The following is a 22,575-nucleotide window of genomic DNA, read 5'->3' as shown; positions in this document are numbered from 1 at the left end:
ATTCAATTATTCAAATTTAAATTCAAAAATCATTTATTCATGTAGGACATTTAAACCGCTTATGAACGTCAATTTTTTATATTAAAATTTTCCTACCGTCTAGTTCAGTAAATAGATCCAATTGAGATGAACTGGCAAGAAACTCAATTGAATTACTTATTTTTATTACAGACTGTTGTCGATATTAAATAACAGCGAGATCTTGTCCGATAATAATGATATATTATCTAATTTCGTCTCAATCGTCCGTCAAATTTGTCGTATCCGTTTTTTTTTCTACCCTAGATATTATACAACAACGAAGAACATCTAGAAAAAAAATTAGAATGTCCATTATTAGGGTTTTCTTCACCAGGAATCTCAGATATAATTGCTACATCAAACCTGCAAATATCAGATAAACCTTTCTACGCGCATAACTATTTTTACAATATTCTGTAAAATCAGACTATATACAAAAATAGACACCACCCAGTACAGATATAATAACGTTGTGTATTTGGGGGAAAGAGGATTGTTAGTAATGTGGACTGTTGACTCTATACCTAGCAATGTAGGCTAGTAGTAGAGTATGTTGACCTTCATGCTGAAAACATCCTGGAATCCATCGTGATAAATTCCTGGTGAATTTGTCACAATGACCTCATGTTCATTTTTCATCCTCCACTGATGCCCTGTCAGCGTAAACCGTTAGCGCAGGCGGGTGTACCATTCCATATTCATATAAAAATAACGGTATATGATATCTTGCTACCACTCATGTATTGACATTCCAGAGGACTATCGAATTTAACCACAAATTCTGACCTTTTAAATCAAAATAGACTTTATATTGTAAGCAGTTTAGGGACAAAAATAGATTGTACAGAAAGACCCCTGCAGAAAACTTTGTGTAAAGTCTACTTCGGTACATCTTATTGAATTGTACACATAAAATATTCAGGTATCTTCCAAAGCCAATTTAACAACAACAACAGGAAATGTGCTTAAAAAGTTTTTAGTCCAATCGGGACATTTCTTATATCATTACTAACGGCCTCCATTTGATGGGCTCGGTGCTCTAGTGGTTTAGCACACCGCCTTACTTCCGATAGTCGTGGGTTTGGTTCTTCACACAGTACAAACATTTTTATTCATGAATATTGTTTGTATTGATATATGTATGTATTATCATAAAAAATGCATTTATGTATTTCCATCATTTGTCTAGTATCTATAACACAAGCTCTGCTTAACTTCGGGCTATGGCACTGTGTGAATTGTCTAGAGTCATTATTATTCTACTGACAATTTTGCAATAGGAAATATGTTTAAGAAGTTTTTATTCCAATCGGGCACATTTATTATACCATTACTAGCAAATCTCTGAGCTTAGAGATTAGAAACTAGAAAAGATTTAGCGATATAAATTACTGGCACTGATTCTTTTTTTGAAAACCCCCATATTTCACCGCAACGGTCATTAACGTCAAGAACAAGATGGCGATCCATAAAATTTATGCTGTTATAATACTACGCTATGGCCAGTTCGGAGGGCCACTTTACATATTTATGCGATATAAGGTCTTCTCGGTGGAATCGCAAGCACTAAAGGTTAATGCATTCGTGGTAGATTAGTTTAAAAATAGAATGTGTATAACCTAGTCACGTGGACACTACCGTAGATATATATTTTCTAGCCGACTTAGTAGATGACAAGCCAATCGCCGTCTAAGTTAAACATGCAATTGTTAGATAATTATAAATTCTATTATTGTTATTCTATTTATATCGTAAAATAAGATCGACAAATATAATCTTTGGATAGAAGGATTTTTATATTCAAAAGCTCTAATAACGGGCTATTTAATATCAATACCCTAAAAGACAAATGCTTTGAATAAAAACAATATTTCCTTCGTCAGTCGTTAGTCACTGCAAATGAAATAAAAACATGGCAACAAACATAGCCCTGTGATTAACGAAGATTTGCAGATTTTACTAAATGGAAGAAGAAACGCTAGTAGTCATGCGGTTGTAGCCCACTCATGCATAAACGAAATATCTCCTTTGGAAAGTACACACTCTATCCTGAGGATATAAAAAGCACCGCTCTCGTCAAGGACATGAATATTCAACAATTTCTGTCCTTGATGGGCCTAGACGATTCTAAAAAAGGTCGAGCGCAATAGATCTATGTAGATCGTAGAGCTACAGGTCTCTTTAGCACCGAGTAAAAACCAAACCAATCCCAAAAGCCAAGCTCAAACTCCCTTTAATAAAAAAAATACTACTAATAATATCATAATTTACGTTTCTTTCACGCTGTATCTTGAAAAATTTAAGGCCAAGTTATTACTATCAAGAACGCTTATTATAGAGGAACTTTCTCAACCTTACTTTAATATTCTGTTTGCGTAAGTCAGAAACGATAGGGTCGAGGACCGAGAGCGTAACAAAAAATCGAGGGTCAGTCATTTGTTTTAACGTATTTTACCTCGTGAAAAAAGCTTATGTTTAATTTTTTGGAGTACTTATATCATAGGCAATTTAGTTACATTAAATACTTTTTATCATCTTCATTATTGTACTTTAAATACATTATTGTACTATATATCTTTAATACATTATTTAGGTAATAATTATCTATATCAACGATTTGACGTCATAAATATGTCTTCAAAATTTTGTATTATTACAGAACAAAAGCGCCATCTAGTCTTTAACTAGAAGCTAGAACGAAACTACTATGACATATAGATATAAATACAAAGAAGAAATTTTTAAACCATACCGCATGTACCGCTTGGATAATACGCATCGGTTTATTACCGAAGTTATAAACTTTTTGAATATTATAAGATAAATATAATTAAGTGATCAAGTTCCTTTACTAAATTACTCGTTTGCGAGAAATTAGGTAAATTTTATTTTGAACAAGTTCCGCGTGAACTAGAAAAATAACTAGGAGAAAATATTCAGCTCGATATTAAATTGTAAAACCACTAAACTGCTTTGTCATTTATTCTAACCGTTACATACCCCTGACCGTACATAGTTAACCAAGGTGAGAATGTAAAACGTGCACGTTTTCCAGTGTCAGCTAACAGACATCTAAAATAAGGCACATACACAATCCATTATTTAAATGTCAGTAGAGAAATTTCAAATATATAAAAATAGCTGAAAAGTTATGGAAACCCGAAACAAGCAAAAGATAATGAGACTTTTTTTTACTTTTTATATAAAAATGTAAGAATTTAAACCCAGGCCTATGGAAGTCAAGTTTAGCAACAAGAAAGTAAGCCGATGAAGGTAAAATTTAGATGGAAGATTTCATAACAAAATAAAATACTTTCCATTCTAGTCAAATAGATAGTTTATAAGATTAAGTGTATTGATTTCAGAAATAATAATAAAAACCACATACCTAGTATTGACAAAAGTATTACGTATACACATAAAACCTTTACAACAATCACTTTCATTTGAAACTAGCTACCCACCCCATCTTTGCACAGATGTACATGTATTATATATATAACCGTCCTCTTGAGTCACTCTACCAATTGCTAGAAATTGCATTAAAATTCGTTGCGTAGTTTAAAATATCTAAGCGAACACACAGAGGAAGTGACTTCATTTTATATTTATGTAAAGATAATGTTTTTTTCTTCATGAAAAAAAAACAAATACAGAAATTATAAGGGTACTAGCTTCTGCCCGTAGCTTCGCTCGCGTTAATTTATCCTCTTTGGGGTGGAATTCTTCAAAGGGGATGCCTACGTCATGCATGCAAAGTCTCAGTCCGATCGGTTTGAAATTGACAAAGTTTCATTCAAACTTTCATCCCCTATTTTATCCCCTTGGGGGTATAATTAATCAAAATCCTTTCTTAGCGGATGCCAACATTATAACATCTACCTGCATGCCAAATTTCACCTCGTCCATTGGTTTGGGCTATGCGTTGATAGATCACTATGTCAGTCAGTCACCTCTGAGTTATATATATTTATCTATATATAAAAATGTTCATACTATTCCGGTATTAAAGTTTCTGTATTACATAGTATAAAACAAAGTTACTGTCGCTGTCTGTCCGTCCCTATGTATGCTTAAATCTTTAAAACTACGCAAACGATTATGAAGCGATTTTTTTTATGAAGGAAAAAGCGATTTGTTTTTTCATGAATAAAAAAACATTATCTTTACATAAATATAAAATGAAGTCACTTCCTCTGTGTGTTCGCTTAGATATTTTAAACAACACAACGAATTTTAATGCAATTTCTAGCAAGAGGCAGAGTGATTCAAGAGGAAGGTTTATAGGTATAATATATGTACACCCGGGCGAAGCCGGGGCGAGTAGCTAGTGATTTATAATTTGGTGTCTAGTTGATAAATAGCTAAAGTTTGTATCATGCATATTCAAAACATCTATACATCATTTTAATACCTATCATATAACATATTTAGAAGCTAAACACGTATTTTAGTAAACATATAAACTGCTAATTGAGTTTATGTTAGATGTTATTAGAATTTAATGAGTCGGAATGATATATAATTAGGTAAAGAGATTGAGTAGTTGGTATGTTATATATGTATATTACTGAATATATATGTAGTAATTAATAGCCCTAACCACATTAATTATTGTAAACCCTTTCCTAATTAAGCGCTATATACATATAACGTTAATTCAATTGAAACCAGTATATAAGGGTTAGAATAAATAAATCTAACCCTAAACAACTTACACAATACCATCTAGTTCTAAACTAATTAGAACATATTATACGCATATTAAACACTAATTGTGCCCTCTGTTTCACCTGGAAATTCATAGCCTATGTGTTATTCTGATGTATAAGCTATAATATTGTAGAGTTTCAGCAAAATGCGTTCAGTAGTTTTGCGTGAAAGAGTAACAGACATCTGTCTATACTCACAAACTTTAGCGTTTATAAGGCGCTATATATATATATAATATCAATTTAATTGAAACCAATATATAAGGGTTAGAATAAGTAAATAACCCAAAACAACTCACACATCACCATCTAGTCCCAAACTAATGAGAACATATGTTACAGGTACTCCACAATTAATAGGGATACTTATTTTATTGTAAGCGCATATATAATACTAGCTATGTCCGAGGTTTCACCTGCATCAAATTTATTGCCTATGTGTTATTCTCATGTATAAACTATTTTTCTGCAAAGTTTCATCAATATCCGTTCGGCAGTTTTTGCGTGAAAGAGTAACAGAGATCTATCCATATTCACAAACTTTAGCGTTTATAACATTAGTAAGATATGTAGAAAAATATATATAGTCACTCGGAATACATATGTTCATATTATGAAGGAATGGAACAAGTGACAATCAAATGCATGGTGATATGCTACTCCACTAGACCACCGGTGCCGTCTAGAAACATATAAAAATATTGCATTAAGTTACGATTACGAAATGTTTGCTGTTCTTTTATTTCTTACTCATACTGTTATAGAATATTATTATAATTACGAAAGTGCGTCAGTCTGTCTACTTGTTACATTTTCTCGGCTAAACTGAATGAAATGTAGGAAACAAGGTTACTTTTTTCTTCAAGAACGCAGACGAAGTTGTGTAAGCAAGCAACAGCTACAAATATATATACGAGCTTATAAAAATATGGAAGCAAGAGTAATCATTTATACATACTATATACATAGGTTACAATGAATACAAATATTGTAGCGTAGTGTGTGGTAACCCTAACCGGACTGACGTTCGACATAAGAATTTCATCTACGTCGTAACCATCTGCGACGTTTCTACTCTCTCTCAACACTTTAATCTTATTGCCTTCAGTCACAAACCCTTTCTCAGCGATAACACTTATTTCTTAGTCCACTGACATGAGAATATTTATAGTCGTAAATTGCCACTTATATTTCAATATAGGTGAAATAAAAACAATTACGTATATTTCTGTTAAAAAAGCAGTCGGATTTGGAAAGGAAATTACTTGGCACAAAGCCTTATTTTGGATTTGGAAATTTGGAAGTTGAAAACAATACAAACAATTATACTTATAAAATTATTGTTTATAGCTATTCCCGCGAATTCGTTCGCGTAGAATTAATTTTATTTTTCTAAAATAAAAGTAGCCTAAATTACTCCTTATTACATCAGCTACCTGCCAAAAAAAGTCCCGCCAAAATCGGTCCAACCATTTCAGAGGTGAGCCGGAATAAACAGACAGACAGACAAACACAAATTGTAAAAAATGTTATTTTGGTGTATGTACCGTATTTATATACATATACATGTAGTAAAAAATGGTTATTACAAACAGACACTTCAATTTTATTTATATGTATAGATATGGGCCTGGGTGTTTTCTATTATATCGTAATGAGATAACATTAGGATTGTAAACGACTATTCTAGACCACTGTAAATGAATTACTAATAGTGTGGTATGTACATACTCGTGCATACTGTAGTATTATATCCGGTATATAATACAGGCCCGCTACTGAACGTGGTATATAATACCACACAAGTTACGCCTACGCTAGTTCAAAAAGTGCTTAAATTAAGTTTATTTGAATAAATGATTTTCTATTCTATTCTATTCTATTCTTTTCTATTAAAATATACCACAGTTAGAAAACTCATGTGTAACAAATTATTTAACGATACATAGCTGTGTTTATCTATAATAATATAATGTTAATAAATTATTACTTATAGGTAATATATTTGCTTATATATGTAGCTATAACACAGTTAAGTAAATATATTACATCGAATATATTAGGATCATGAGCAAAATTTATTTAGTAATACAATTTGTGAATTATTATTATCTGGCACGGGTCAATTCAATAAGTATAGTAATGTTTAAAAACTACTTTGTTAATCTTCCTAAAATAAATAAAATATGAGATTAGAACCTCACATTCTTCTGAAAAGGGTATTATTTTGTTATTGAAAAATCATATTTAAGTCATAAATTTATTTATAATGAAATTTACTTAATTTAACTAACTAAATTAGTAATTAAAATTATAAATTTTATTGTATTATTGGCTTTTATCAATTAAGAATAAAAAAAGATCTTAATTGTCTGCTAAATGGACAATAAAGTTTTATGTCTTTGCCCTTTATCGTACGGAACCATAAAAATAAACGGTGGGTGAGCATAACTCACAAAATATCCACCTATATCATAAAGAGAAACAGCCAAAAGAATTAAAACATGGAAGCCGACGAAAAAACCGTATCAAACGGTGCGTTAAACTGTTAATGCGACGCACAAAGTAAGGATCCGATGCAAATAAAGCAAAGAGCACACGACAGTTGGGGCCAAAAAAACCGGAACACCGGATCGGGAGCACCGGGCCGGAATGCTCACATACCGGACATGTCCATTTGCACCCGACATTAAAACCGGCCAACGTTATCTTTACCGCTTTTGCGGTCCCGCAGATATTAAGTAACCCTTTGTGACGTTTTTCAGAGAGAGATTTGCATTTTTTTTCAGGGAGATTATCAGAAAAATGCCTGCCTTAAAATTATTTGTCATGAAATACTCGTTTTGGTTTGTTGGTGTTGCGTTGCATAAATGTGGATACTTTTATATATCAACTAACGATAGTTTGTATGTATTTTATAACTACATATGAATGTATTGTATAATTACAAGTATTCACGATACCATACGATTACAGCGACTGTATATAGTTGTTGTGTAACAAATTGTTTATAAAACAACTATCTATGTACAGTTGCATACTAATTGCATAGAACTAAACTATACAATTATATTTATTGGATGTTTTCAAATATGATGCACTTAAATATTTGTAGCATATTAGTATAGTATTAGTATTATAAAATTCTTACAAATTAGTTTTTAGTAGTGTTTTTACCTTACTTATATATTTTGTATGAAAGGGTTAATTCATATTAAAGATTACCCTTTTATAAAACATTACCAGATATATGCAGCTATATTTAAAATATATACCTATGGTAAAAGTATACACATCACAATGTCGTTGTTATAGACTAATAACTATACGAGGTTCCAGTCGGCCCATGATGAATTTCACAAATTACATAAATGAACGATTTATCGATCGTCGATTAATATGACATATTAGCGTTCAGAAATTTATTGTACTGTTAGAAACCATTAAATTATGATGTACACAATTCTATGGACGTTATATAATGACTTTATCATACATTTGTAGAGATTCAAATTAAAAAGATAAACCGAAATCCATATGGTGCCATTTTTCCTATATGACTGCCATAGCATCGTTCTTCACAAACTACTGATTCTAACAAAATTTTCATAATAGTAATAATGGTAATAATAAGAAAAGAAAATTGAAAACCCCTATGTTATAAGGGTTATGGAAATATTCTTCCCTATAATCGAATATGGCTTGAAGTAAAACTACTCAATGCAAAAGTAGAAATTCAAATCAGCATAAAAACCAAAACAATTTCATCAAACACTTTCAGAGATTATAGGAGAAATATTGATTTATTTAAAAAAAAGGGAATTTATTATCAGTTCCTCTGAACGGATGTAGGTACTCGAACAGAGAGTAAATCATAAAATAATTTGTATATACAAAAATATCCTTGATGTATATGTATATAAATAAATGGTTACGTTTTTACTTAAAAAACATCAGTTCTACTATCATATACTATTAACTTAATTATTATTAATTTTTACGAAGTAACAGCTCGCTGCACCCACACCAGCTAATAATTTCTGGCGAGAATAAGCACCTGTACATAATTTGCTTAAAACCACCGAGGCGCGCGCCTAAATGGATTCGTTGGCAATTCTGTGAAATCGAATTACTTCTGTATTAATCTACAAGCCGCGGCGTAAATGATTTTCATTACATTACTTATTTACAAACCCGGTTCTTGCGTACGCCATTCAAGAATGGCGTGCGAAATAAAATGGGTTCACCATGATGTCATTGGATTTTGGGACGAAAATTAATGTACATACTTAAAACTCTTTTAGATTTTCATAAGAAACTGACTGATATAAACAACTTTTTACTTAACTAGTAACAAATAGTTGACAGAAGCTTAAGTTCTTTTTTAAATTCAACTTTTATTGTTATTTCTACGCGTTATCCTCATTGCCTGTTTTAGTATGTTTTAGTAATTTTATTGGTGAATGTGGAATTGTACAGTGGAGGAATTATGCACGCTTGCGCTAACTGACGAGTGAAAGATGAAAGGACGGAATCAGGTCAGTTAGTCCCCTGTAGCAAATTCGTCAGGAATTAATCACGATGATTTCCGCATGGAGTTCAACCTGACAAGATACGTCGTTGGCAATAGAATCAATAGAGCCCATTACTGACTATTTCCTCTTACGACACATATTTTAAGCTCTCTTTGTAGTTATACAATCCTTATAAAGACTGTTTCCTTTTCATTTCTGCGTTAGTCGTAAAAATCGACTAGGATATTATTATATTTGAATGAAGAAACTCCAAAAATATTTTAATCAAAGCAAAGCCCCGCCCACTTTATAATGCTGACACAGACATGCTGAGACATGTTCAGTCGTAGTAGTTATAATGATGATAATCACTATATACTTGTTAAAACAAGTTCTAAGGATAATCTACACAGTAATAGCGTCTGGCATTAATATGATGTGATGGAAATATACGCTAATATGACGCAAGTTAAAGTAGAGCTGAATGTCTAGATGGCCTTATAGCATGATATAATATGGATGCCATTTAAATTCAAATTGAGCCCTATTTCCATATATTTTGTTTAACCTATGTAGCTTTTGTAATCAGCCGGAGTCGTGGTAAAATTAACATTGCAGAGTCGAAAGGTCAACCTCGCTACTCTGGCATTAGTTTTTTTTTATAACATAGGGGACAAACGAGCATGCGGCTCACCTGATGGTAAGTGAATACCACCGCCCGTGAGCACCCGCAACACCAGAGGAATTGCAAGTTCGTTGTCGGCCTTTTAAAAAGGTATAAGCTCTTTTCTTGAAGGTTTCAATATCGTATCGGTTCGGAAATACCATTGCTGGAAGGTGATTCCACAATGTGGTTATGCGTGGCAAAAAGTTTCTAGAAAACCGCACTGTGGAGGACCGCCATTCATCCAGATGATCAGGATGGTATTTTAGTTTCTGGCGGGTGGTACGGTGGTGAAACTCAGCAGCTGGTATTAATCCGAACAATTCCTCAGAACACTCCCCGTGATATATGTGGTAGAAAATGCACAGAGATGCAATATCTCGCCGCAAAGCCAAGTGCTCGTAAGGAGGGGGAGTAGAGTTGGTTAACAATGTGGATTGATGACCCCATTGCTAGCAATATACATGTTAGGTTGACCTCCATGCGCTTCCCTCTGGTAACCATCTTGATAAATTCCTGGTGAATTTGTCATGATGGGCTAACTGGCCTAACCTTGTGCTCACCTTATCATCCTCCACTGGTGCCTGGCCAGCGTAAACTGTTAGTGTAGGCGGGTGCACCATTCCATTATCAACAATAAACAAAATAACGCTCGCAAATATACTCCTCAACACCCCTCTTATGGGGGACGGTCTTTTGATTTTTCTACAGGATAAAAAAAAGAAACATTACCTAGTACTAAATCGTCTTCATTGAATATTTTTATATCACCTACTTCTAATCTCAATATTGTTTATAAGATGTGTGTGACAATGAAATTAAAGGATATGAGTTGATAAGGGTTGCCGTCATTGTACTTCAGAATGGCAACACTTAACTTTACTTAAGAGTACAGGCATATTCCTATAGACAATGGTTGCCACTTTCTGTTTGTTTGCAGATTTTTAGTTTCAATTACAGAAGAGAGAGAGAGAATGAAGAGCCAGTGACACAACTGATCTATGTACAATTTCTATGTAATTATTATAAATATATTATTTTGAAATGAAATGGAATGTACACATATAGCACAAGCTTTATTTGAGATGCCATTTAGATGGGTTTATGTGATATTTCTAGGTTATATTATACTGAAACTCTCAGCCTACCTCTAAAGCGTGAAAATATTATTATACTCATACTAAGTATATTAATTTACAGTACCCAATAAAGTAACAACATAACATATTTTATTCGAGCTTTAGATAAATGTTAAGTTACGTTTGAAATACGTTTAAGTGTCACATAAAATTTTATTGAACACTTAAATAGTTTACAAACTTATTTTGTCGTGATGGGATCGTGACAAGGCAAGAATAGCAGTAATAAAACAGTTGTATAGAGTTGGTTAGCTACAGTAAAAGTAAAGGTAGATAAAAACAATATAAGCGCCATGGTTAGGGCCCTCACTGGATACTGCAAACTGAATAAAGACATGGCTAAATTAGGCCTTAACATCAAACTGCAGATTTTGCCAAACTGAAGAGGAAACGCCACTATACATCCTATTTGGTTGTAGCCCGTTCATGCATAAATGAAATATCTCCTTTAGAAAATATACACTCTATCCTGAGGAGATAAAAACCATCGCTTCTAAGAATATCGTCCAATTCTTGTCACTCACTCCTCTTGTTACTCACGTAGTGAACTTTGAATAAGGCCGAGCACAAACTCCCCAATATAAAAATGATCGATAATAGAAACTTTTTTTGCATATCAGTTCATAAAAGTAAAATAATGTTAATGTATTTTTTTTATATTGCATAATGAAAATAAAACTTAATATTTATAAATAGGCTCAACCATAAAGTGTATATACTAAGTTAAAAGCCAGATCGATACTTATAAAACCAAAACGCTTTCACAAACTAATAAAGTGGAAATGTAAAAATGAATTTTAATCTTATCTTACTAAATCGCGCAGTTGTATAAAGTTTTATGTGGATAGAAATTGGTGATACTAGTATTATATTTTCTTGAATAAGTTAATGTTATATAATATAATTATATTTTGTACAATTATTATATAAAATTAATAGCAAATCGCTGATAAGTAAATGCTACTACAACTTGAAATATGATTAAGTAAAAATTATATTTATGTAGGTATATTCCTTTCGACTGTTTAGTTTATAAATGTATAGTTTTTTAGTTTACCGTAGTTTTCCGGTAAACTAAATATTATACATTTATATTATTAATTTATATACATTTATAATCCGTATTTTTAATATTACAATCATCTAAATAATCAATCCAATCAACAGTTTTGCATTCTCAACTATCTGTGTGACACATGACAGCATGGTCACACTACAAAACGTAGTGTTCTCGAGTATGACGTGTATGTAATTACTTAGCGACTCGCCAAGTCATGCCTTGTCATTTCGCTAACGCCACGCGTTAAGGGTTAGTGAGTACTTGTTACGGGGCGTGATTGTGATGGGTGAGAAGGCTGTTATAGCCGTGCGACTGCTTCGGAGGATAATTGAAGCGGGTGATTTTGACATTTATATGGTACCCACTGTAGGGGTGTCAGCCGATCAAAAAATTAAGTAAATTAAGATTAAATAATCAATATTGAATAGTAATATTAATCCTATAACCCTGAATAATTAACACAGCACTATCTAGTCCAACAGTAAACAGAGCTTGTGTATGAGTAGATAACTGATATAAATACTTAGATATATTTTTTTGAAAACACAAACATAATATGAATTGAATACACCCAAATCGATTTGAAGCGTGTGATTTTGAAATTTATATGGTACACTGTAGGGGTGTCAGCTGATCAAAAAATTAAGTAAATTAATATAAAATAATTAATATTGAATAGTAATATTAATCCTATAACCCAGAATAACGAACACAGTGCCATCGAGTCTAACGGTAAGTAGAGCTTGTGTTATGGGTACTAGACAACTTGTGTATATGTATAAATACTTAGATATATATTACATACATAGAATACACCCGGACCGATTCAAACATACTCAAGAATACAAATGTTTGCACCGTGCGAGGAATCGAACCCGCAACCATCAGAAGTAATGCGGTGTGCTATAGCGCTATACCACAGAGGTCCACGATATTGAATGCGAATGATCAGGTGGTCTGCTAGAGTTACACTTGTAAACAATGTGCTGAATCCTTACTTGTGTGGATGTAAAGTTGGATAGATCTGAGTCCAGATTACATTGGTACGGTCACGAGAAACCAGAACATATATAGAATAGTACTTAACAATAGAAGCGTGGAAGAACTCGACTTACATCGATATCAAAAAGGATCTTGACACGATGAAACAGACAACAAGCCTCTGGAGATGAATGATTAGGAAAGCCAATACCAACCAGTGAATAAACGCGGAAGAATAGTAATAGTTATATTTATTATTATTGTCTAGTTCATGTTCTTTTTTTTATTAATCGGTTAGACTTTTACTTAATAGTTTAGAAATATCGCACAGTAACCAGCATTGATCTATTGTACTCTCCTTTCTTTTTTAGAGTTCACTGGCTACAAAAAAAATTAAAGAATATTTTTAGGCGCCATGGTTTTTATCACCTCAGGAGAGAGTGTACACGCTCTCTTATGTAAGTGGTTGCACCAAATAGGATGTATAGTGGTGTTCCCTCTTTTATTTGACCAAATCTGCTGTATTGTTAATCATATGCCTATTTGGTACACTGAAAATAATTTTTAAATTTTTATTTACATTTTATATTAATAATTACAGTTAGGTCTCCGTCAGCATATGTCGTGACGTGTACCAACTTTTTCAGCTGATACCTTCATATATAATAAATAAATTTAACTTTGTTAAATAAACTTAACGGAAAAGGCTAGGGTAGTTTCATATAAACAATTAAAGAGATTGATGGAAAATCATAGGAAATAATAGCTATAAAATTAATTATTAAAAACTTACTATAATTTAATAAAATGAAGGAAATAATTGTAATTTATTAACTGTTACCTGTGTATAAAATGAATAAGAATATTTTATTGATATATCCTCTTGAGACGTACTTTTCCAAGATTTCTTTATTATATTGCTAACATTTACGACCATATTCTGTGAAATAATCACCCTAATTCATTCAGCCGATTTTACAAGAAAGCTTAGCATACAAACCAATTTTGCGCCTCGTCACGATTATTCGGAATTATTTTATGTAACGATAAAGATGCTGTTAAAGAAACAGACAATATTATCTTTTTTATATATGATATCATTGGAACTGGTAATGTAAATCTGTTTTATAGTAAAACGACATGGCCATTTATTATGTACCATAAAATACCAGTCACGTGCTTTCATCAAATATTGCAGAGTAATTTACACAGTAATATATTCATGTTAAAGCGATGTTAGAAAATAATATCTCAGGACAATTCGCACAGCGCCATCTAGTCCCGAGTTCAGCAGAGCTTATTTTATGGGACTAGACAACTGATAAAATACGTATATATAGTTTTGTAAATACTTACAATATATATATAGAAACATCCAGACCAATACAAACAATTATATTAATGATATAAATATTTGTGCCGTGAAAGGAATCGAACCCATCGGAAGTAAGGTGGTGTGCTAAACTGATAGACTACCGAGGCCGTCATACATATAATCATATCTCATATTAAAATAACGTATGTTCATATTTATAATATTAGTATAATAATATTATAATAGTATAATACAATCACTTTTGTTTAAATTAGTAATTTCATGTTTTTTTTTAGATAAAAATACAGTTGTTTCATTCACGCTCGAATACATTTATAGGTCGCATGAGAAACCTATCAACCGCACAAGTCGGCAGCATCCGTCGACGTAAGAAAAAAAATATATGTATCTTACAAAACTGGCCCTTAACAGCTTATTTCATATCCCGCTAAACTGCGGCGATATTCAAGATATTATGCTGGTGCGTGACTTTTATATATTCCACTTTATATTGCGGCGTAAACATTAAGCGATTAGCGGTTATTTACATATATAAATATCACTGCCACTTAACAGCTTAATGTGGTACAATGCGGAATTGCTGCGTTGTGGGTAAATGTATTTATGAGTTTCGTAATAAACACATAGTAACAATATACCGTTTAGTTTTTGTTTTTTTTTTTTTATTAATTGTACTAAGTTTAAGTTTTCGCTAACTCATTATAATAATTTCTTTTACGTATGTATATGTGAATATTATTTACAGCATTGTACTGTCGCATAAAGTTAGTATATTAAATTGTTAATATTGTTCTATACCTAAACAAAGAGACCATTTTTCAAATTTTATTATATTTTTTTTTATAATATTTAATCGATTTGAATGAGTAAAGAATTTCTATCAATTTGGTAACCTTGATTAACACAAGAATAATTTTAAGCCAGTATTTATTAGCAGTGTAGGTTTTATATAAATAATTTAAAACAATATTAAGAGTATTTTAGGTTTTATAGCGACTTTATTCCACTTTAAGTCCGCTGACTCAAGATCGAAAAATAATTACCATAAACCATCTCAGCTTCAATACACAACTGATGTCTTTGAATATATTAATTCTCGACTTTTTCAGTCAGCTGCTTAGATAAATGGAATAAATTAATATCTCGAATAAACAAAACGCTTTACTCTCATTGATCATACTGGACAACAACGATACACCGTTTTTGCCCACTATCTAAGCGACAATCTGTTACAGAAAGGGAATTTTTAGTGTCAAGCCAATGTCGACGGCAACCTTTTTGTTTACTACGTGAAAAGAGACCAGTTTTATAACAAACTATACTGGTGTACTATAATATATATATAATATAATAAATACATACATAACTAAATAGACCTCTAGATTTATCCCATAACTATGACCATTTCTTTTTTGAGATGAAAGACTGTCTATCCAAATTACTAGTCTATGTCCGTTCAGTTGACATCTCTATATTCATGTTTTTTATTATGATCCGTTTGGACGTTTAGTGGTGTAAAGAAATTATACATAGCAACAGACAAACACACTTTATCACATGTAATATTGGTATGAATATTATATATGATAAGCGTTTGTCAAAAAAGCGGTCATAGTTATGGGATCATCATCTCAGCCCGGAAGACGTCCACTGCTGAACAAAGGACTCCTCAAAGATATCATGACGATCAGTCCTACGCTGCTCGCATCCAATGCCTTCCAGCTATCTTGACCAGATCGTCGGTCCACCTTGCTGGAGGCCTTCCCACGCTACGTCTTCTGGTCCGCGGTCGCCACTCGAGAACTTTACTGCCCCAACGGCCATCTGTCCTACGTGCATACATACATAGCTATATGCCTTACAATGATGGGATAAATCTAGTTAATATGAATTTCAGTATTTGGGTTATCTGATTCGTCTACGTTTATACAGTATAATAAGTTTTGTTCAGTTTGTGATGCAACTTTACATTCATATAGCTTATAATAATATATCAGACTAACATATCGACTATAAATTTCACGCAAGTGAAGCCGCGGCCACAGCTGATACTAAATAAGATAAATAGTAAATTTCATTATATCTCTAAAATTCTACCAACACAATAGAATAGAATAGAATAGAAAATCATTTATTCAAGTAAACTTAATTTAAGCACTTTTGAATAGTCAACAATTTTTTTTAAATCTACCATTTATTCGGAAAGCTGTCTCATCACAAGAAAAAATAGCAAGAAACTTGTGTGTTGCTCTTTTAAACAATCCTTGTAAGTTCACATTTTACAAGCCGAAACTTATTGTATACAGACTACCAATCAGCACTAATTCATTTAGGCTCAAATATAAAAACACAATAAGATTAAATCAGTGAATAGAGTAGACCAGTACAATCGTAGTGATAAGAGCAGACCAGTACAACAACAAGCAATTTAACAACTACAGTAATGTTAATTCATGCAAACACTTCCAAGAATTTTATTATATCTATACATGGTATAATAGAGGACGATTCTCAGAGTTTGAGTCAAGAATGGAAGACGTAAATGAACACGAAAAAGTAATTACTCGATATCGCGGAAGAATCGAGATATGCTTTAGCTACTGCGTCACGGAACCCATTAAAACTTTGCAATAGAGTCGTGAAAAATGAGAGTACGTACCTTCCCATTTCCTCGGTCCACGATTTTGACTCATAATGCACATGACTTGCTTGAAATGCCCTAAGAACTTGTTTTAAAACTGATCGTTTATTTTGTGATCGAATACATAAAATTAATTATAAAAAAAGCATACTAAGTTATGATTTTGTTTAGTTCATTCATTGTTCTTATGATGAGTCTGAATTCCAAATGTGTGGCAGAATATAAATATATGCAAAAGTGCTAGTTTGTTTGAATAAAAATTATTTCTATTTCATTAGGGCAGCCGTATGACTCGAAAATTACGATTTTTTCTGGGTTTTGGGCTATTGTCGGGTGCTAAGACCTCTAACGCTCTATGACCTGCATAGATCTATTATTGTGCACGCCCTTTTTCAAAGATCGCTACGTAGGCCCGTCAGGGACAAAAATTGACGGATATCCTTAGGAGCGATGCTTTGTCTCCTCGCGATACAGTGTATACTTTCCAAAGTTATTTCGTTTATACAAGAATGAGCTACATAGGATGTGAAGTGGTGGCTCTTCAATTTGGCAAAAATATATCAGATACAAATCATCGTAAAACAATAAGAGTAAGTATAAATTGATTTCCAATATTGGAAATATCAATAACAAACCACAAATAAACCGGAAGACGGAGAAAATACTCCACCAGCCACAATGGATTCAAATATAACTAGCAAAATATGGAGATATTAATATTGTTCATATTAAAATCGACAGTTGCCAATTTCTCTGACTGACTATCTCACCTGAAAAAGATATATATGTTAACAACAGTTTACACTAGTGGAACACCAGTAGAGGATGATATGATGAGCATGAGGTCAGGTCAGTGAGCAAATTCACCAGGAATTTATCAAGATGATATCTATGGAGAACTGCGTGGACCTCAACCCGATATGGTACATTGCTCAACATTACCCAAACAACCCCGTTTCCCTCCAGAAGATATATTTATTTAATGTGAGTAAACATTGAGCGGCTAGAATTAATTTTCATGAATTGTTGTGAACAGGAACTTCCACAAGTACCTGTGGACAATAGCGATTCTATTATGAAACATAATACCACAGATATACTCGTAGAATAGAAATTTCTATTCTGTGTACACACGCATGAAAAACGAGACAGAACATCCGGCGTAACATTATCTATATACGTGGACAGTGAGATGTTTTGTTTAAAAAAGAAAAATATATATTTTATTACCATGGAAATGATTTTATAGGTATAGATAGATGGGATTAGGACGTAATATTATATTATAGTATTATAGGATCTATAGGATCATTATAATATCTTAGGATATAGTCGCTGTGGCTGTCTGTCCCTATGTATGCTTAAATCTTTGAAACTACGCAACGGAAATCCGTTGCGTAGTTTTAAAGAAAACCGCTTCAAAATTGAAGCGGTTTTTTTTAACAGATAGAGTGATTCAAGAGGATAGTTTATACATATAACACATGTACCCCGGTGCAAAGTCGGGGCGAGTAGCTAGTTTTATTATAATTTAAATAATGGAACATAAGTAAAGTTTAAAAACTGTCTCACCGCGGACGGATAGTATTGTCATCCTTGTGCCTTCACCTGTAATTACATTATAATAATTCTTTTGTACAAACTTCTAATAAAGCAATTAATGTTACCCTACAAATTATACACTATTCATAACTAATTCGATACTATCGTCATGTCCCTTAAAATATTGATTTTACAGTTGTAATAACTCAATAACATATGTATGTTGCGTTATATAATATTAGTAGTATTTATCTTTATGAAATGAAGTATTCTTTTAAACCGATTTCTTTGAACTTATTCGGTAGTTTTAGATTCTGTTTTGAGTTCCAGCCAATACTGATTTAGTTGATACAGAAAACGTTCAGTTTATCATTTAGATTTATTTATTTATTATACTTTAATTTAAATAAATAAATTGACTTTAAGATCGTTTTAAAATTTCTTTTCATATTTGTACTAATATTGTTATGTATTTATAAAGGAATTCAGTGTACTTATATATATCATATTGTATCATATAGCGTCTTTTGCATTGTTTTGTTTTCATCCGGAAATGGTCTTCAGAGTATGTAGAGTAATTCGTAACAGCATCTCAGAATAACTCCATATAGAAAACGATTCTTATGTATTCTAGAATTAAGATTAAATTAAAAACATTATTATTAAATAATACTATATGCTAGTTTGTACGTTAATATATTTACATAGTTATCAATATATTACTATATTGTATACTCTTGATTTAACTTAATTTATCTGTAGTCTAGTTATTAACATTATTTTGTTACAGTAGATACTTTGTGAGAATTTCAAGTTGGTTATCATTGAGACGCGTTGTCGTTTTATACTTTTACGGCCATGACGGAGAGTCAATGGTAAAATATATGTTCGTATGTACGTAAAATATATGTAAGTATGTTCCAATAAAAAAGTAATATAGCGAAGTTCTCATATAACGTGTATAAATTATGTATAAGTGACGTTAGATAACCCGGGGAAGAGGGTTGACAAGAAACTATTTGAGATAAAATTCTACTATTCGTGGTTATGTTACTCGACTTCGCACGTGTATAGTATATTGTGACCTCACGTGTCTGTATAAATAAATAATATCACAATGACTGTTGCAAACTCTTTGCAAACTTTATATACTTATTTATGTGTCAAATCAAAACAGTCACGTTGGTCTTGTGGTTTAACACCTCGCCTTATTTCCGAGGATCGCGGATTTGGTTCTTCGGACGGTGCAAATATTTGTATTCATAAGTATGATTTTAGCCAGAACACTACACTGTGTTTTCTATGTATGTAGTTAGAGTACTCTGATCATAGTTTCTCTCACATATTTTCTATATACAGACAGATTTTTCACAGAGAATGCCTCAGAAATCCTATCGGTACAAACATTTGTATTACTGAGTATGGTTGTTTGTATTGGTACGTCTGTTTTCTATGTATTTTATATACGTTTTAAAGTATTTCATTATTTGTTTAGTACCTATAATAAAATCTCTGTTTAACTTGGGACTAACTTTGTGAATTGAACTAGATATTATTATTATTTATTCTTCATCTTCGCGATTCCTCAAGGCTGAGGATCATAACCACCAGGAATGCTTCTTCTAACCAATATTCTCCAGACATCTCTATGCCAAATGGATCGCCGACTGTATATTTTGCTTGAGAGCATCTCGAACTGAATCCAACAGTCCAACGTGCAGGTGCCCTGCCTCTGCTCCTTTTTCCTATGATTATACATTTTTCCAAATTATCTGGTTCCCGATGGGTCACATAACCGAACAAAGTTAACAGACGCTGGAAGAACACAATAAATAGACGGGTTCTGATACCTAGTTGGTCCAATACAGATACATTAGTGCGGCGCTCGGTCCATGAAATGCCTGACATCTCGCGCCAACATCACATCTCGAAATCATCTATAATATTATTGAATAGTGCCAAATTGTCGTCGGTCTGTCTATCTATGAATACTATAGCCAAATATACCCGACCCAGTTGCTATAACTATTCAGCAATTCTCGGGTAGAGTTTGCCGGTACTTTGTATACAAGTTGTATTTCGATAGTAAGCCACTCGTGACTTAATGGCAACTTAGTAGTTCTATAAACTATTTACTTAATAATGTTCATTATTTTCCTAATATATTTTTAAATAAGCACGTCAACATAATTATCCCAATTCATAATAACCTCTATAGTATAGCGGTTTAACTTACTACTTTACATATGATGGTCGTTGTTTCATTTCTCGCATGATACCTAGAATATACTTATTTTTTTTACAAAAAATGTATTTAAGTATTTATATAAAAAGTTGATGTTTCATAGCACAACTTCTGGTTAGTTTGGGACTACATGATTGTTCAGGTTTATTAAATTTATTAATAGGTACTTATAATCATTATTATTTATTGTCCTAGTGCTGGGCATGTGTTTCTCCTCATGACAGTAGGGTTTAGTGTAGAATAAATAATTTGTGGTAGTAGTCCGATCTCTACGCGGCGCTGGAAACAACCTTGGTTAATTCATGGTGATTGATACAATGGACTAGCACAACTTTATGCTCATCCTTTCGTCTTCCACTAATGCCCCCCATCGTTTATAGTCAGCCCAGTAAAGAGCACCATAGGTTACCTTAAAAATGCAGCTGGAGTCGCGGTAGAATACTAACGCGACCTCATAATATGTATAATGATTTTTTCAAATAAAAAAACAAAGGAGAGATCACCATATCATCTTTATGTAATAAAAATTAAGTAAATATTATAATTAAAAACCATTAAACATTATTTTTATTAAAATTGGAAATTATACAAAGCAATTATTGGAAATAACAACCTTTGACCTTAAACGTGAATGGAGATAGCGAATAATATTTCCGAATTGCTAATATCGTATTCACAATGAATAAATTATTACTTGCTACTGATAATACCTATAAGTTAGGTATACCGAACGGTATTATCAGCTCGATTAATATCAAAGACGTGATGCAAAGTGCCTGCTTAATTATTCATAGAAATCAATATGCTTTACTTGGCTATTTGGGATGGTTATTATAATAGTGAACTGTAAATGTAATTGATACAATGTTGTCATTATAAAAATAATGATATATTCATTTCAGATTTATAGGTATTATCAACTCGATTAATATCCAAAACGTGATGCAAAGTGCTTGCTTAATTATTCATAGAAATCAATATGCTTTACTTGGTTATTATAGTAGTGAATTGTAAATGTAATTGCTACAATGTTGTCATTATAAAAAAATATTGATATCTTAAATTTATAGTAGTCATAAATATTTATTATCACGAATTATCATTATAATAACCTGTTAGATATACTCTCAAATATGTCATCTTAAGTTTATTAATATACCTTGATTTATATAGTACACATAGTTTAGAGGAAAGTTGTTGTTAATCAATATGAGTTTGTATGCTGTTAATTTGAAATTAAAAAAAAGAATAATTTATTATTTTATTTTACATATATTTAATAAAATTAATGAAATAAGTGAATAATAAAATATTACTATTTTTTTTTAACAACGGTGAGCTTAAGCCAAAGATATAATTGTTGATACTATTCCGACTTACATCTTGGTACCATATTAAAACAGCGCCATCTAGTACCACGGTAAGCAGAGCTTGTGTTATGAGTATCAGACAACTGATATAAATACTTTGTTCTTTTTGTCAATTCATACATAATATACATAGAAAACATCCAGACTGATACAAACAATCATACTCATAAATACAAATATTGCAGCGTGTGAGGAATAGAACTCGCGCCCATCGGACGTAAAGCGGTGTGTAAACCGATAGACCACCGAGGCCGTCATAAGCGAAAAAATAATGATTTAAATATAAAAATTTGAATTCTTATTTTAAAAAAAATAATGTTGAGTTAGCTAAATAATGTGAAACATTCTAT

General features: G+C 32.1%; 1 protein-coding gene across 1 annotated transcript in view; it reads left to right on the top strand.

The window, feature by feature from the left end:
- The window catches only part of LOC131850311 (uncharacterized), a 67,097-nt gene that overhangs the window by 12,364 nt on the left and 32,158 nt on the right, over nt 1–22,575 (top strand). The gene's annotated exons all lie outside the window — the stretch shown is intronic.

Source organism: Achroia grisella, unplaced genomic scaffold (assembly GCF_030625045.1).
Source record: "Achroia grisella isolate CSIRO2021 unplaced genomic scaffold, CSIRO_AGI_Agris_v1 utg729, whole genome shotgun sequence".
Classification (NCBI taxonomy): domain Eukaryota; kingdom Metazoa; phylum Arthropoda; class Insecta; order Lepidoptera; family Pyralidae; genus Achroia; species Achroia grisella.
The sequence above is the reverse complement of the archived record's forward strand: the minus strand, read 5'-3'. Positions and strand labels throughout refer to the sequence as shown.